The sequence below is a fragment of the Manis javanica genome, chromosome 8 (assembly GCF_040802235.1).
Source record: "Manis javanica isolate MJ-LG chromosome 8, MJ_LKY, whole genome shotgun sequence".
In the NCBI taxonomy this organism is placed as follows: Eukaryota; Metazoa; Chordata; class Mammalia; order Pholidota; family Manidae; genus Manis; species Manis javanica.
Window position 1 is genome coordinate 37675635 of NC_133163.1, and position 17962 is coordinate 37693596.

General features: G+C 37.4%; 1 protein-coding gene across 1 annotated transcript in view; it reads left to right on the forward strand.

The window, feature by feature from the left end:
* The window catches only part of KCNH5 (potassium voltage-gated channel subfamily H member 5), a 320361-nt gene that overhangs the window by 290764 nt on the left and 11635 nt on the right, over nt 1-17962 (forward strand). The window lies entirely within an intron of this gene.

The window sequence follows — 17962 nt, forward strand, 5'->3', positions numbered from 1 at the left end:
TTAGCTAATACTCAGCTCTAGATATGGATATTCATTTACTGGCTAGCAATGTTTGTAAGCACAGACCTTGGTAATTAACATCAAATTTTCATCTCTCAGCATAGGATGTGAGCAGTTGCCTCTGGAAGAAGCAGAATAAAAACACAAATAAAAGCTGCACCTGTTACTGAGGGTCATAGAAGCTTCAGCAGTGTTTGATGCAAGGAATTTTTGACACCTAGAAAGTGGACAAGTGTGTCATCCTCTAGCAAGAAGTAATGTTAGGAATTATTTAAAGATCACAAAGTAGATGGCGTATCTTATTTCAAAGTGTTTCTTTTTTCTTAACATCAGATAATCTCTTATTTCATATATTCAAAGATGGTTAGAGCTGAAAAGAGGGTCTAGCGCCATCATCACTATTGAAATAACAGAATGAAACTTCAGGAAGATTATGGGACATGCACACAAGGTTGCACAACTAATGACAGCCCTGGTTAGGAGCAGAGCTCCCATCTCCGAATGACCCATCATTGCCCTTTCCACAAGACCCTCTAACTTCCTGTCTCCTTCACAGAAAGTTTTCACTTTGGAAGTTGTACTAGTCACCAATTTTGTTTCTAGTAACATTTTACTAAATTAAATATAAAATAATATATATGTTACACTGCTTTCTTTCTAATCTGTGTTTAAGGCAAGGTAGGACTGTTTCCTCTGTATTATCTAAATTATTCTTCAATTGGAATAGAGATGGTCCAGAGAGGCAGGGACAGTCATTTGCATATCTTGTTTCATCTCTATGGAAAGTTAAAAAATCCAAGTAGTGAATGAAAGAGGAGAGATTTCTGCACCAGAATCTGGTTGTTTTGCAATCAATAAATACTTAGAGACCTTATTGTCATTTCACCTGGGTGGACATATATTGTTTATTATGCCACTCAGTAAATTCAACAAAAGTAATTGATGTCTATTGTATCTACCTCAGGATGGTAAATATCTACGTCATCCTGAGAGAGAACCTTTTACCTCAAACAGATCTTTAAGTGCACCTGATATTTACATGGGCCAAATGGCTTGGTCAGGTTATACAGGTAGTTGACGTCAGAGCATCCAAACCCTTGCGTCTTGACTCTCAGAGATGTCTTTAAAATTTTTTAATCTAGAAAATTTTAATCTACATATAAGAGCTACCCCTTGGGGGAAATGGAAAGTGGATTTAGAGACCAGGAAAAATAATTTCAAGGTACAATTATGAATGACTGGCTGCACATTCAAGCCACTTTGACTCCTCTGAGTTTCAGTTCTCACAGTCCACAAAATGAAGAAATACCCAAGAATTACCCCATTTTCTATATGATTCCAATTGTAAAAGATCGAAACCTTACTATCTCACCTAGACTAGATACTTCTCAATCTTTGTGGAAGATAGTACACCAATAGAGAAAACTATTCACCTCCTCAGGTATCAAGTAAACACTGCGTTATTCTTTTAAAAATCAAATGCAAAAATTAACACATATTTAAGTGAATGTACTGGAGTTGGTTTTCCAAACAAAAGCTGTAGAAATTTTCTTTCATTATGAAAAAACAACTTTGCAGGTATGCTAACTGCCCCAGGATTGTTCTCCCTGATGCTCAGCAATTCTCTCAGAAGGCAGAAGCTAAAGCGTACATTAGATGTGTTCTTGGGGACAAAGGAACAGTATCAAAAGAGAGGCAGTAGGGTAAGATAGTTGAAAGTACACTGTAAACTACAAAACATTTACATACAGCATTAGGAATGTCAACATGGATTTGTGAAAGGAACACTGGGGTTGGCTTTAGGAAAAAGATTAATTTTTTTTTTGAAGAACATTATGTTGACTAGGCTCCCCCCTTCACCAAGTCCCCCCCCACACACCCCATTACAGTCACTGTCCATCAGCGTAGTAAGATGCTGTAGAATCACTACTTGTCTTCACTGTTGCACAGCCCTCCCCATGCCCCCCCCCCCGCCATATTATACATGCTAATCATAATGCCCCCTTTCAGGAAAAAGATATTAGTCCCAGCTTGACCATTTACTAGCTAAGTGAGTTCAGACAGGCATATAACTTCTCTAACCCTTATCTATCAAACCAAGATAATAATAATTGCCCTTCCTCATTATAATTATGAGGTTTTGGGAAGAAAATGAGGTAACATATGCTAAAGTGTGTTGTTAAATGTATCACATTTGCCGAATGTTAAATAATGTTAATTTCTACTTACATACTGGAGAGTCTCATTACATTTTCATATGTATACACCTTCTGTGTGTTAACCTTCCAGCCTAGAGTCATGATTTTTGGTGTGTGCCATTAAGTGATTCAACCTCCTTTATCATTTTATTTCCTTCTCTCTGGGTTTTTGATCCATTGTATCTCTCTTAAATTTATATCAGGAATTCATAAGTCATAGTAGCCTACTCTTTGAGCCCAATAGACCAAGGAAGGAACCCCTACTTTGTGATGTGTTAGTTATGTAGATTTGGGGAAGATGTTTAAATCTCTCTAAACCTCAGACTTTTCATCTATAAAATAGATGATTGTGAATATTAAATGAGCAAATAAGATATGGAAAATATTTGGTGCAAGTCCTCTAATATTGTTGTTTGGATTGCAATGATTCTAAGATGAAAACATGTGGAAGCAGTTGCTGTGTATCAGAATAATTATGCTCTCAGAGACACCGTGATCTAATGGTTCACTTACAGGATTCAGGCAATGCTCAGGGCTGTATTTCTACATTCACAACAAAGGGTAATAGTGATGGTTTTTCTTAATCAGTTTCATTCCTTTGAACTTGAGTGTCCTAAAAAGTTTATGCTAAGAATTTAGCAATAAAACAATTCTATTCTTCTGAATTTTCTTCTGAGTTTTCAAATGCTATGAAATAGACAACAATTACAATGCTACTGGACATTAGCTTAAATTGATACCTACAGTGGGGCTCTGCCACCATTTATCCTAATATATATGGCATTGACTTAGCAGGATTGGAAATAAGTGAGGAAATTGATATTTGAGACTATGATAGATGGAGACAAATGTTTTTCAGTGACAAAGTATTTAACAAAGTTGCTACTTGCGATTGCCTTCTAATGCTGTAGCTCTTTTGGAAGAGGCTGGAAAACAGTATTAGTAGTGAGTTTGAGTTGTGACTAGTTCGTTTAACAAAGCATAAGAAGAAAGAAGGGATCTCAGACAAGAATTGGCTGGCTTGTAAGCAAATATGGAAAGGAATTGAGAACAGGTAAAGTAGCAGTTAAGATTGAAAAGTCATTGCACAAAATAATCCATTAAGACTCAGTTTTGTGGCAAAGATCACATAATGGATATGTGACCTCCCAACAAACCTGATGCCTTCAGTATAGCTGCCATTATGGAAAGAGATGGAGATGGAGACACAGACATGGTACCCACAGTAGCCTGCACGATCCTTCAAGGGTGGGAGTGAGAGAATATGAATCCTGTGCTCCCAATGCTCCCATGGCTTTCCTCACATGTAAAACACAAAGTCCCTGGCCTCCTTTCCAGATATTCTTCCCATGTTTCTTAAGAGCCTCCCCCTTTGTCCTCCTTGCTGTTCCTCAAGCATGCAAAGCATTCTCTCACCTCTCTGGTTCCCTCTCTCCCCAGGGCTATCCGCATGGCCCACTTCTCACTCCATGACTACATGACTACCTCTGCTCCAAGACCCAACCTTTTCTTTGTCCTTACACTCTGTTTTTCTTTGCAGCCCATGTCACCATCTAACATTTTACATAATAGTTAAGGAACTTTGTTTTGTTTACTGATACACACTGAACTCCAGATAGCCTGGAACATGGTAGGTGTTTAACAAATACTTGTAATGTGAATAAATATCTTGTCTGCTGCTGCTGAACAGTATGGACCCAACTCTACATGGGGCAGCAAGTGAAAGCCTCCTAGCAGAGCCAGCTTTACGAATGTTCAGCCCATGCTCACGCAGGGGCTTGCACTTAGAAGAACCAAGGAATTAAGTGGGAACTAAGGCCCTACACTCCCAGGAGTTGGGGGAGCTGAAGAGCACTGGACAGAGTGAGAATATGTTCTGAGAACTTCCCAAAAGTCAAAGGAGATTTTTGGGCAGGCTACTAAAGAGCCTGATCATATGGTTGTAGTCCCGTCTGGGTCACTCTGAGATGGGAACTTGTAAGCCCAAATCAGAGATCTCAGTAGGCCCTCCCTGCTTGTCTGAAGTAGAAGAGAGAGAGAGAAGACTTATGTTTAAGTCTATAAAATTGAATGAAAGAGCAAAGTAACAGACTTTTACCACTGGAAGAGTGTAGAGACAAAACACAGTAAGTTGAGCCGTGAGAAGTCTTTATTTAGGGCAGAGTACACACTCAAAGAAAGGGGAGCATGGGCAACCTCAGAGAGGAGGTGCAGTTAAGGCTTAAGGTTCTGTCTTTTAAGGCTTTCAAGAATGGGGTGAAGAGTGTGAGGGGTTTGTAGGTTTGACATGTGGTCTCATGATGTCTTTCTCTGGTGAGAGATACTATGTCACCACCCATTGTCTGCCCTGTAGATATTCTGTCATATAAACTTAACACAAGAAATTTCTTGGTCCTGTTCTTCTCCAAGATAGTGGTTACCCTCAAGCACTGGAAACATATCATTTAGGACTGCTTGCCTTCCCTTAAGATAGGGTTGGCTATTGTCTGATTACCATAAAATATGTTAGGAATCTTACCTCCTAACTCCCTACATTTTAAAGTGGAATCTTAGCCTTAAGATGGAGTTCTCACTCTACTGTTTATACCTTGGCATTTTCATCACAGGCAGGAAAAATTAATCATGATGATGCCTGTCCCATGTCCCTGCCCTCCCTCAGTATGAGTGGCTGAAGTAAAGCAGGCAGCCGTTTTTCAAAGAAGAGTGTTGCGCATTGTCATTACCCTGCCTTCACATACCTCATCTGTTGAGTGGCCATCTGCAGCAGCTCTTTCACTGTGGCCTTTGTGAAGAAGAGCTTATAGCATCTGATATGTACATGATAGTGTTTAATAAGTGATGCTTTGTTGTATTAGTTCATATTAGTTCAGATAGAGTTAGAATTAGTGACTAGGTATGTAGAAACAATAAAAACAACCAGAGAACCCCACCAGCCAGGTCCTATAAGAGTCAGATAAACTGGAGCTGCAGATTGATCACATATAGCTGAATTCCTACTCAGTTCCCTAGATTCACAGATCTGGAAAGTGATGGGCCATTTGAAAGAAAACACTCTATCCTCCTGCAAATTATATAACACTTAATCCATGTCATTAAACAAATGATTCTAACTCCTTTTTTTCTTGCCTTTATTGGATTTCAAAGTTCAGTACATATTCAACTTTTATGATCAAATGTCTTACTTTTGAATTGGAAAGCTCAGTTGGCCATGTTCCCTGTTAAGTTTAAGAAGCTTTTATCATTTAAATAAAATAAGCCTTCCAGCATGGTCTCCACAGAACATAATGAAGGACAGAGAAGAAAAGCTTAAATGAAATAAACCTCTTTGCTGATAGAAACAGTACAGACAATTGTGCATTTTACCAGTAAATGTGTGGCTGGAATCATAGCCTGATTTGTGATTTTTCTTTTTAAATTTTGTCCTTAATTTTTGTGGTGTTCATTAGCAATTCAATTTGCCAATGGGCCAAAGATAGACACAGAGTACATCAATTGCAAAGTCCTGATTATTAATAGTGGGGGAAAAAAAACAATATTAGATCTTTAAAAACTGATTTAACACCTTGTTGATAACCATGGATTTACCTGTTTTCTTTTACATGGCTTAATTCATATAAGTTGATCTATGAACTTCACTCAGATCCTTTAACATTTTCTAAAATGATTTTATTGAGGTGTTCTTTTAATGCTTTTTTCCTAAAGAAAAATCATTATCCCTTCCATGTAATAATTGGGTAAAATAAATCTATACCATTTATGCATTGAATTAGTAGGAAACTTTTTTACTTTCCATGTGACCTATTATTGCCCATATGAGAATCAATTGGGTTATGAAAACTCTTCTTTGCAGATTCTTTCAATTGTGAGAGTAGCATGAAGAATTTTAAAAAAATCTAAATAGAAACATTCTTTTTAAAGGATTTAACTAAATTTTATCAATCTTTCCATTCTTTTGTTAAATTAAACTACTATATGCATAATTAAAAAGTTAAAGGTTTTTTAAAAGGAAAGATTCAGCAGAATTTATTTGAGAAAGCTCAGGCTTGTAAGGGTAATGTAGAATAATTGCCATGCTATTTTTATGATGAAATGCAGTCTCCTTAGTAATAAAATACATTGTTATTCCAACTTGGATATAAAGTTATCTTCAACCATGAGGATTTATAGGGAGGGCTTATTATATTTAATGTTTTAGAAAAACACTGAGTTACTTTCATTAGGCATTCCTGCTGTTTCATTTTATCATTTGTTATATCATACATTCTTTATAACTTAATACAGAACAAAAACCTATCATACTTTACATATATGACATCACTCAACTGGCAGTGGCACCTCTGTAGATTATTGTCTTTAAACCTTGTAACATGATAAAAATCATCTCTTCATTTTTGTTTTTAACTTCAGTGCCTGTATTCTTTAAACCTTGCATTAAGAAAGGTTTGCATTGTCATCAGCTGCAAAATAAGTTCTTAATGGATTATATTGCATCCTTACAATGATATTGAAGATAAGTTCTGATTTAAGTTCTTTAAAGACATTTGTGGATCGAAGACTTGAACCTGATTATACTTAGCAAGCATTTGTTAAGTACTTGTGCTGGGCAGTGGGCTCACCTGGGGATGCTAGGAGGTGGATGATGGAGTGTTTGCTTCCAAATAAGGAAAAAAGATTAGATGTTAATGATCAATTATAATACAGATTAACATTGATTCATTGTTTACATAGTGGAAAATAACAAAAGAACTAGGAAAATCTTCTCATTTGTAATATTTTCTATTCCTAGGCCTATCACAGACATACATTTCTGAATGTATAAAAAGGTTATTGAATTAAGAATGCCACTTATTTATTGAGAACTTTCAGTGTAATGGACTATGTTGTAGGGACTAGAGATACAGGAGTTCACAAAACAAGACAAAAGTCTCTGCCCCATAACAAATGAATCTGGGTATTGTGGGATCAATAATGGTATTAGAGTCCAGGGCAAATCATATTCTCTGACCCTCCCCCATCCCCTGCCCTTCATAAAGGCAGTACATTTAATATACGTGGAAGCAAGCAAAAGAAAATACAAGGGCTGCCTTAATGGCTGTAAGAAGCCTCATAATGGCAGCATGTATTCTGATGTGAAGTAGCAGAGTGAGGAGAGTGCAGAGTCCGCTTCCCATCATGCTCTCCCCAGCGCTTTGCCAAGGCTGTCAGTGACTCAGAGCTTCAATCATTTGTTCAATTAACTGCTGTCAAGGATGGTTCTCCAGGACAAACTCTCTATAGGGGTTATCTTTGGGTATGAAACTGCTGTATCCCTCCCTACCTCATCCACTCAGCCCTCTGGGCTTTCCCAGGGTCTAGGAGGAAGTGTCAGAGTCCCACGGCAGAGCTAGAGCAGAGTGTAACGGTTAAAACCGCTTGGAATCTGACTGCTTGGGTTTGTATCCTGGCCACTTACTAGTCGTGTGACGTAAGGCAAACTGCTTAAACAGTCTATGCCTCGGTTTGCTCTTCTGTAACATGAGAATATTAGGACTTATTTCATGAGTCGTTATGAAAGTTACAGGAGACAATGTCTGTATGAAAGTGACCTCTTTGCTATATGCAAAGTTCTTATCATTGTTTTTTAGTAAGTCCTAATTTCTGTTCTGCAGTCGAAAGAAATAAAATAAATATAGTCACATTCAATAAACTCTGTTTAGTCTATTAATTTTTAAAAAGGTACCTATTATTTAAAAACCTGGTTATGGTAAGTAACTGATCAAATCCAAGGGCTATGGTTTTCAGTTAGTCTCCAGTTCAAATTCATTCACATTTATCCTTTCATGTCAGTCCAGAGAACCAAAGTGAGAACCTTTTCAATGAAAAGGGTGGAAGTAGGAATGTAGTATCAGTGTTTCCATATTTGGATCTGTCTGGTCCCAAAGAGTGTTCATATCTTGAAAGCATAGAACAAGCTCTGTTTACTTAGGAAGCATGAAGCATATGAAATATGTCAGCCCTTTGAAAGACTGCTAGTTAAACTGCTAGAGCTTTGATGTCAGACCTCCAGATTAGTATTACATCTTTTAAAAAGATCCAATTTCATGTGCCACTAGAGAGGGAGAAATATGCTGATCTTCACACACAGTTATTGAATTTGGAGAATATTTATTTTAAAATACAAATATTACCACTTGATAAGCATATTTCTCCATCCCAATTTAAGAAAATCTGTTCTTAGAGGACTGCTGTCTCCTTGACTTTTCTGTTAACAGCAACCATCACTAGTCCTGGCTCCTGGTGTAAAATCAGTGATCACATGTTACTCCTAGAAGCTGCTGAGTCTTCAAGAGGGGATGAAATAAGAAGTGTTCATACTCAGACAGAATGTATTTTATGAGAGTTCAAGGGAGAGAACCATATTTTGAATGTCTGTTTAGTAGGCCAGGGACTCTGTATTTCACATGTATTTCTAATCCGAGCCAACAACTTAATGGGAGGGACACGGAGTTAATTTTGCCAGCCTCATAAAATTGTCTGATTCCGAAAGTATTTAATCGAATGTAACTCCCTTTGGCATTTTCCTCACAGCCCTCACCTGCAGTTATTCTGATCTTCAGAAGGACTCGGAGCACAAATCTCACACTTAACTAAATTCACTTTGACCTCTGATAGTATAAGTGGTAATTACGTACATAATTAACATTTATTACTTTTCTTGATGGGTTTATAAGTTCTTTTCAATATTACTTTTAGAATACATTTTTAGTAAAATTTATGGTTATTTATTTGTGGATACCTATCTAACATCCATGAACTGTGTATTTATTTAATTCTTTATTTAAAATGTAAAAAAGTTGGAATCTGAAGAGTCTAAACCCCCACCCAGTGGTAGTATTGCATAGACAACATCCTTACTTATGTTTGAGTATTTTAGCCGTGTGATGCTCATGAGTTTTCAAGGCAGGTTATTTAGTTAATAGGTAGCCTGTATGTCAAATGACGTATATGTTGATCTGGTATTTGCCTCCCAGAAACTTTTACTTGTAGATACTAGTTCTGCCTTCTGGAATCACATAAATAAATTTAATCCTTCCTCGCACCCAACCTAACTATGTTAGTAAACTGTGTAACTTTTCAGTACCTTTGTGGCCTGCAAATCTCACTATTTGACCTCTAAACAGAGGAAGGTATTAAAAATGGTTTTCAATCCTACTTATATACAAAAGAAAAATGTATAAAAAATAGAATTGTATTACAAGAAAAATTAGTGTATTTCCTTACCCATATATGCATGCACATATAAGCCTATACTAAGATTGTATTTATATAACATCTATTAAATAGGAATATATAATATAAAGCAAGCATTTCTCTTCAGTCATCTATTTTTTATTGTTATTAAGGTATCACTGATATATACTCTATGTTTTTTTTGGGTTTTTTTTAGATAATTATTTTTTATTGAAGGGTAGTTGACACACAGTATTACATTAGTTTCAGGTGTACAATACAGTGATTCAACATTTATATACATGATAATTGTAGGTACCAGCTATCACCATACCAAGTTGTTACAATATTTTGACTATATTCCTTATGCTATACATTACATCCCGGTTACTTATTTATTTTACAATTGAAAGTGTGTACTTTTTTTTTTTTTTTTTGTGAGGGCATCTCTCCTATTTATTGATCAAACAGTTGTTAACAACAATAAAATTCTGTATAGGGGAGTCAATGCTCAATGCACAATCATTAATCCACCCCAAGCCCAATTTTCATCAGTCTCCAATCTTCTGAAGCATAATGAACAAGTTCTTACATGGAGAACAAATTCTTACATAGTGAATAAGTTACATGGTGAACAGTACAAGGGCAGTCTTCACAGGAACTTTTGGTTTTGATCATGCATTATGAACTATAAACAATCAGGTCAAATATGAATATTCGTTTGATTTTTATACTTGATTTATATGTGGATACCACATTTCTCTCTTTATTATTATTATTTTTAATAAAATGCTGAAGTGGTAGGTAGATGTGAGATAATGGTAGAAAACATAGTTTAGTGTTGTAAGAGAGCAGATGTAGATGATCAGGTGTGTGCCTGTAGACTATGTGTTAATCCAAGCTAGACAAGGCAATAAAACATCCACGGATGCAGCAGATTTCTCTCAGAACATGGGAGGGGGGAGAGGTTCTAAGGCTCACCTCTGTTGATCCCCAATTTCTCACCTGATGGCCCCCCTGCGACTGTGCCTGTCTTAGGTTGTTCCTCCCTTGCGGAATCTTACCCGTCTCTGGCTAACCAGTCATCTTCCAGGGCCATACAGGGAGATGTAAAGTTGGTAAGTGAGAGAGAAGCCTTATTGTTTGAAAAGGTTAGTTTTTTACTTCTTTGCATATTTATGCCCTGTGGCTTCTATGCCCAGCATTTGTCTTGAGGTATCTTTACCACTTGGAAGAATTGTGATACACAGTAAATTCGATATGAGGCACGAATTCTATTTAGGGGTTGTAATTAGGAAGGAAGAAGAAAAGCTATAGAAGTAGCAGGCGGAAGAAAACATGGGAAGATTGATTATTTCTTTGACATATCTTCTTGTAGAGTAACTTCAGCATGTATAGGTTTTTAAACTACTAATTAAATGGCGCACACACATTAACAATAGGAGTACAGTTACATAACCAAAGTATACCTATAATTACCAGCCATCTCCAGTGAAACCAAGAAAACCAGTTAGGCACCTTAGGCCTTTGTGAAAACTTATCTATGATATGGTGGATATTGTCCAGCTGAATTTGAACAGTCTGAGAGAAATCAGACAAATTAAAGCAACCCATTCCTGGGGACTGTTCACATCCCATATGTTCTTTTAAGAGTAAATAGTCTGTCGTTGTAACATTTTGGAGCGCTACAATTTGCACTTCTCCTAATTCTTGGTTGAGTTCCAACAGTATAGATCCAGTCAAATTTGTTGTTTTACTGTATGCACAGACCAGCTTAGATATCTCCTTCTTCATTCCCATGGCAGGTCCAGGAACCTGTGGGATGAGTGCATCTACACCTGTAGCAGCGCGTGGATCTTTGTTGGGGTTTTTTGATGATCATCTTCTGTCATGAGTCTTCCAGAGAGTGCTGATGTTGGAAGTTCTTTTTCATATCGTATCTTAGTTCATTTTTGGGGTAGCCAAATTAGGCTTTGATCCTCTGTATAAACACAAACAGACCCTTTGCCTACACTTTTATATGCCCTTTATACCATTGCGTAGTAATCACTGGAGGTCACCACACAGGAATTGTGTAGAACTCATTGGAGGTCACCACACAGGAACTGCTTTTTTTTTTTTTGTTATCATTAATCTACACTTACATGATGAATATTATGTTTACTAGGATCTCCCCTATACCAGGTCCCCCTATAAACCCCTTTACAGTCACTGACCATCAGCATAGCAAAGTGTTGTAGAATCACTACTTGTCTTCTCTGTGTTGTACAGCCCTCCCCTTTCTCCCACCCCCCATGAATGCTAATCTTAATACCCCCCTTCTTCTCCCCACCTTATCCCTCCCTACCCACCCATCCTCTCCAGTCCCTTTCCCTTTGTTACCTGTTAGTCCATTCTTGAGTTCTGTGATTCTGCTGCTGTTTTGTTCCTTCAGTTTTTCCTTTGTTCTTATACTCCACAGATGAGTGAAATCATTTGGTATTTCTCTTTCCGCTTGGCTTATTTTGCTGAGCATAATACCCTCCAGCTCCATCCATGTTGCCCTTTCACCAGGTGCTGGGCTCTTGCACGTATGGATGTAGTCTGGCTGTTGTCCTGTGTCTTCTGGTCTCTCTTTTAGGATTAGTTGTATTTGTTGTATTTTCAAAAATATATATGTTTTTGGGAGGAGATTCCCACTGTCCTACTCATGCCGCCATGTTGGCTCTGCTGATATATACTCTTATGAAGGTTTCACATGAAAAACGTTGTAGTTACTACATTCACCCATACTATCAAGTCCTCCCCATACACCACTGAAGTCACTGTCCATTAGCATAGTAAGATGGGATAAAGTCACTACTTGTCTTCTCTGTGCTACACTGTCTTTCTCATGACCCTCCCCACACCATGTGTACCATTCCTAATACCCCTCAATCCCCTTCTCCCTCCCTACCCATTCACACTCCCTCACCCCTTCCCTTTGGTAACTGCTAGTCCCTTCTTGGAGTCTGTGAGTCTGCCACTGTTCTGTCCCTTCAGTTTTGCTTCGTTGTTATACTCCACAGATGAGTGAAATCATTTGGTACTTTTCTTTCTCTGCCAGGCTTATTTCACTGAGCATAATACCCTCTAGCTTCATCCATGTTGTTGCAAATGGTAGGATTTGTTTTCTTCTTTGGCTGAATAATATTCCATCATGTATATGTACCACATCTTTATCCATTCATCTACTGATGGACACTTAGGTTGCTTCCATATCTTGGCTATTGTAAATAGGACTGTGATAAACATAGGGGTGCATATGTCTCTTTGAATTTGAGATCTTGTTTCCTTTGGGTAAATTCCTAAATTTACCCAAAGGAACAGAATTCCTGAGTCAAATGGTATTTCTATTTTTACTTTTGTGAGAAACCTCCATATTGCTTTCCACAATGGTTAAACTAATTTACATTCCTACCAGCAGTGTAGGAGGGTTCCCCTTTCTCCACATCCTCACCAGCATTTGTTGTTCCTTATTTTTTGATGTTGGCCATCCTAACTGGTGTGAGGTGATATTTCATTGTGGTTTTAATTTGCATTTCCCTGATAATGAGCAATATGGAGCATCTTTTCATGTGTCTGTTGGTCATCTGAATTTCTTCTTTGGAGAATTATCTGTTCATATCCTCCACCCAATTTTTAATGGGGTTATTTGCTTTTTGGGTGTTAAGCCATGTGAGTTCTTTATATATTTTTGATATTAATCCCTTGTTGGATATGTCATTTACAAATGTAAATCCCCCATTCTGTAGGATGCCTTCTTGTTTTACTGATGGTGTCCTTTGCTGTACAGAAGCTTTTACTTTGATGTAATTCCATTTGTTCATTTTTGCTTTTGTTTCCCTTGCCTGAGGAGATGTGTTCAGAAAAAAATTGCTCATGTTTATATTCAAGAGATGTTTGCCTGTATTTTCTTCTAAGAGTTTTATAGTTTCATGACTTACATTCAGGTCTTTGACCCATTTCGAGTTTACTTCTGTGTATGGAGTTAGACAATAATCCAGTTTCATTCTCTTACATGTAGCTGTCCAGTTTTGCCAACACCAGTTGTTGAAGAGGCTATCATTTCCCCATTGTATATCCAAGGCTCCCTTTTTGTATATTAATTGGCCCTATATACTTGGGTTTATATCTGGGTTCTCTAGTCTATTCCATTGATCTATGGGTCTGTCCTTGTGCCAGTACCAAATTGTCTTGATTACTGTGGCTTTGTAGTACAGCTTGAATTGGGTAGCATAATCGTAAAGCTTTATTCTTCCTTCTCAGGATTGCTTTGGCTATTTGGCTTTTGTGGTTCCATATGAATTTTAGAACTATTTGCTCTATTTTGATAGGGATTGCATTGAATCTGTAGATTGCTTTAGGAGAATGGTCATTTTGACAATATTAATTCTTCCTATCCATGAGCATGGAATGTATTCCATTTATTGGTGTCTTCTCAAATTTCTCTCATGAGTGTCTTGTAGTTTTCATGGTATAGGTCTTTCACCTCCCTAGTTAGGTTTATTCCTCAGCATTTTATTCTTTTAAACGCAATTGTACATGGAAATGTTTTCCTGATTTCTCTTTCTGCTAGTTCATTATCAGTATATAGGAATGCAACAGATTTCTGTGGATTAATTTTGGATCCTGCAACTTTGCTGAATTGAATTATTAGTTCTAGTAGTTTTGGAGTGGATTCTTTAGGGTTTTTTATATAGAATATAATGTCATCTGCAAACAGTGACAGTTTAACTTCTACCTTACCAGTCTGGATGCCTTTTCTTTCTTTGTTTTGTCTGATTGCCATGGCTAAGACCTCCAGAACTGTGCTGAATGAAAGTGGAGAGAGTTGGCATCCTTGTCTTGTTCCTGATCTTAAAGGAAAAGCTTTCAGCTTCTCGCTATTAAGTATGATGTTTGCTGTGGGTTTGTTATATATGGCCTTTATTATGTTGAGGTACTTGTGCTCTATACCCATTTTGTTGAGAGATTTTATTATGAATGGATTTTGAATTTTTTCAAATGCTTTTGCAGCGTTTATGGAGATGATCATGTGGTTTTTGTCCTTTTTGTTGATGTCGATGATGTTGATGGATTTTTGAGTATTGTACTATCCTGCATCCCTGGAATAAATCCTACTTGATAATGATGGATGATCTTTTTTATGTATTTTTGTTTTTGATTTGCTAATATTTTGTTGAGTATTTTTGCATTCATGTACATTGGGATATTGGTCTGCTATTTTCTTTTGTGATGGGGTCTTTGCCTGATTTTGGTACTAGAGTGATGCTGACATCATAGAATGAGTTTGAAAGTATTCCTGCCTCTTCTGATTTTGTAAAAATTTGAGGAAGATGGGTATTAGGGCTTCACTAAATGTTTGTTAAAATTTAGTGATGAAGCCAACTGTTCCAGGAGTTTTGCTCTTAGGTAGTTTTTTTTATTACTAATTCAATTTTGTTGCTGGTAATTGGTCTTTTCAGATTTTCCATTTCTTCCTGGGTCAGTCTTGGAAGGTTGTATTTTTCTAGAAAGTTGTCAATTTCTTCTATGTTATTCAGTTTGTTAACATATAATTTTGCATAGTATTCTCTCATAATTCTTTGTATTTCTGTGGTGTCCATAGTGATTTTTTCTTTCTCATTTCTGGTTCTATTTATGTGTATAGACTCTTTTTTTTCTTGATAAGTCTGGCTAGGGATTTATCTATTTGTTAATTTTCTCAAAAAACCAGCTTGGTCTTTCATTGATTCTTTTGATTTTATTCTTCTCAACTTTATTTATCTCTGCTCTAATCTTTATTATGTCCATCCTTCTACTGACTTTGGGCCTCATTTGTTCTTCTTTTTCTAGTTTCATTAATTGTGAGTTTAGACTATTCATATGGGATTGTTCTTCTTTCCTGAGGTAGGCCTGTATTGCGATACACTTCCCTCTTAGCACAGCCTTCGCTGCATCCCACAGATTTTGCAGTGTTGAGTTATTGTTGTCATATGTTTCCATATATTGCTTGATCTCTGTTTTTATTTGATCATTGATCCATTGATTATTTAGGAACATGTTGTTAAGCCTCCATGTGTTTGTGGGCTTTTCTGTTTTCTTTGCATAATTTATTTCTAGTTTCATACCTTTGTGATCTGAGAAGATGGTTGGTATAATTTCAATCTTTTTGAATTTACTGAGGCTCTTTTTGTGACCTAGTGTATGATCTATTCTTGAAAATGTTCCATGTGCACTTGTGAAGAATGTGTATCCTGATGCTTTTGGGTGAAATGTTCTGTAGATGTCTGTTAGGTCCATGTGTTCTAATGTGTTGTTCAGTGCCTCTGTCTCCTTACTTATTTTCTGTCTGGTTGATCTGTCCTTTGGAGTAAGTAGTGTGCTGAAGTCTCCTAAAATGAATGCATTGCATTGTATTTCCCCCTTTAATTCTGTTAGTGTTTGTTTCACATATGTAGGTGCTCCTATGTTGGATGCATAGATATTTATAATGGTTTTATCCTCTTGTTGGACTGACCCCTTTATCATTATGCAATGTTCTTCTTTGTCTCTTGTTACTTTCTGTGTTTTGAAGTCTATTTTGTCTGATACTAGTACTACAACTCCTGCTTTTTTCTCCCTATTAGTTGCATGAAGTATCTTTTCCATCCCTTCACTTTTAGTCTGTGTATGTCTTTGGGTTTGAGGTGAGTCTCTTGTAAGCAGCATACAGATGGGTCTTGCTTTTTTATCCATGCAGTGAGTCTATGTCTTTTGATTGGTGCATTCAGTCTATTTACATTTAGGGTGATTATCAATAGGTATGTATTTATTGCCATTGTAGGCTTTAGATTTGTGGTTACCAAAGATTCAAGGGTAACTTCTTTACTATCTAACAGTCTAGTTTAACTCAGTACACTATTACAAATACAATCTAAAGGTTCTTTTTTTTCCCTCCTTTTTCTTCCTCCTCCATTCTTTATATATTAGGTATTACATTCTGTACTCTTTGTCCCTTCACTGATTTTGGGAGTAGTTGATTTAACTTTGCATTTGTTTAGTAATTAATTGGTCTTCTTTCTGTACTGTGGTTTTATTTCCTCTTGTTATAACTATTTAGGCTTAGGAACACTTCTGTCTGTAGCAGTACCACCAAAAGGCACTACAGAGGTGGTTTGTAGGAGGTAAATTCTCTCAGATTTTGCTTATCTGAAAATTGTTTAATCGCTCCTTCAAATTTAAATGATAATCTCACTGGATAAAGTAATCTTGGTTCCAGGCCCTTCTGCTTCATGGCATTAAATATATCATGCCACTCCCTTCTGGCCTCTAAGGCTTCTGTTGAGAAATCTGATGACAGCCTAATGGGTTTTCCTTTGTATATGAACTTTTTTCTCTCTCTAGCTGCTTTTAAAAGTCTGTCCTTATGCTTGATCTTTGCTATTTTAATTATTATATGTCTTGGTGTTGTCTTCCTTGGGTCCCTGTGTTGGGAGATCTGTGTACCTCCATGGCCTGAGAGGCTGTCTCCTTCCCAAGATTGGGGAAGTTTTCATCAATTACCTCCTCAAAGACACTTTCTATCCCTTTTCCTCTCTTCTTCTTCTAGTACCCCAATAATGTGAATATTGTTGTGTTTGGTTTGGTCATACAGTTCTCTCAATATTCTTTCATTCCTAGAGATCCTTTTTTCTCTCTGTGCCTCAACTTCTTTGTATTCCTGTTCTTTAATTTCTCTTTCATTTACCATCTCTTCTGCTTCATCTAACCTGCTTTAAAATCTCTCCATTGTATGTTTCATTGCAGATACTGTGTTTTTCAGTGTATGTCATTCTATAATTCCTCCCTGAGTTCTTGCATATTTTTCTGTAGCACATGAGCATGTGTATGATTTTTATTTTGAAATCTTTTTTGCAGGAAGATTGGTGAGTTCAGTTTAACTTGGCACTCTTTCTGGTGTTTGTGGGATTTGGGTTTGAACCAGGTATCTTTGATGTTTTGTATTTGTAGATGGTGCCCTCTAGTGCCCAGAAGCTCTAATCTCTGGAGCTGCTTAGCCTGTGGAGTGATGGTGGGTGTAGCAGGTGAACTGCTCTTGTGCCTGCCAGGAGGAAAGAGCTGTTCCCTGCTTGCCAGAGCCAGTGGGCTGAGTGCACAGGGAGGAGCCTCTATGCTGTGCCCCTGTATCTACAATTGGCCAGTCCACCCTCTGGCTGACCTCATGCAATGGCAGGGGCAGCCAGTTTCCAAGCCGGTGCCTACCAGGATGAAGGAGCAGCAGGCTGTGTATTGCCATGGGGTCCTCATAGTTGTGTTGCCAGCCACAGGGATGGAGCACCTGAAGCTCCTGAAAGTTCCCAACCTGCTGGGCAGAGTGTGCTGGGACAATATTGTCTACTTGTCCTTTCTCCTCAGCAGCAAGCTCTGTCTAATCCTTGCCCCTTTGGCAGCCCTATTGATGTTAAGAAATCTCTCAGAGTGCCCTTGAACTGCTGTGAGTAACTGTTCTCCATAAGTGGCTAGAATCTCAGTCTCTCCAAGTATTCCACCTGTCTTCGCTTTCCAACACCACT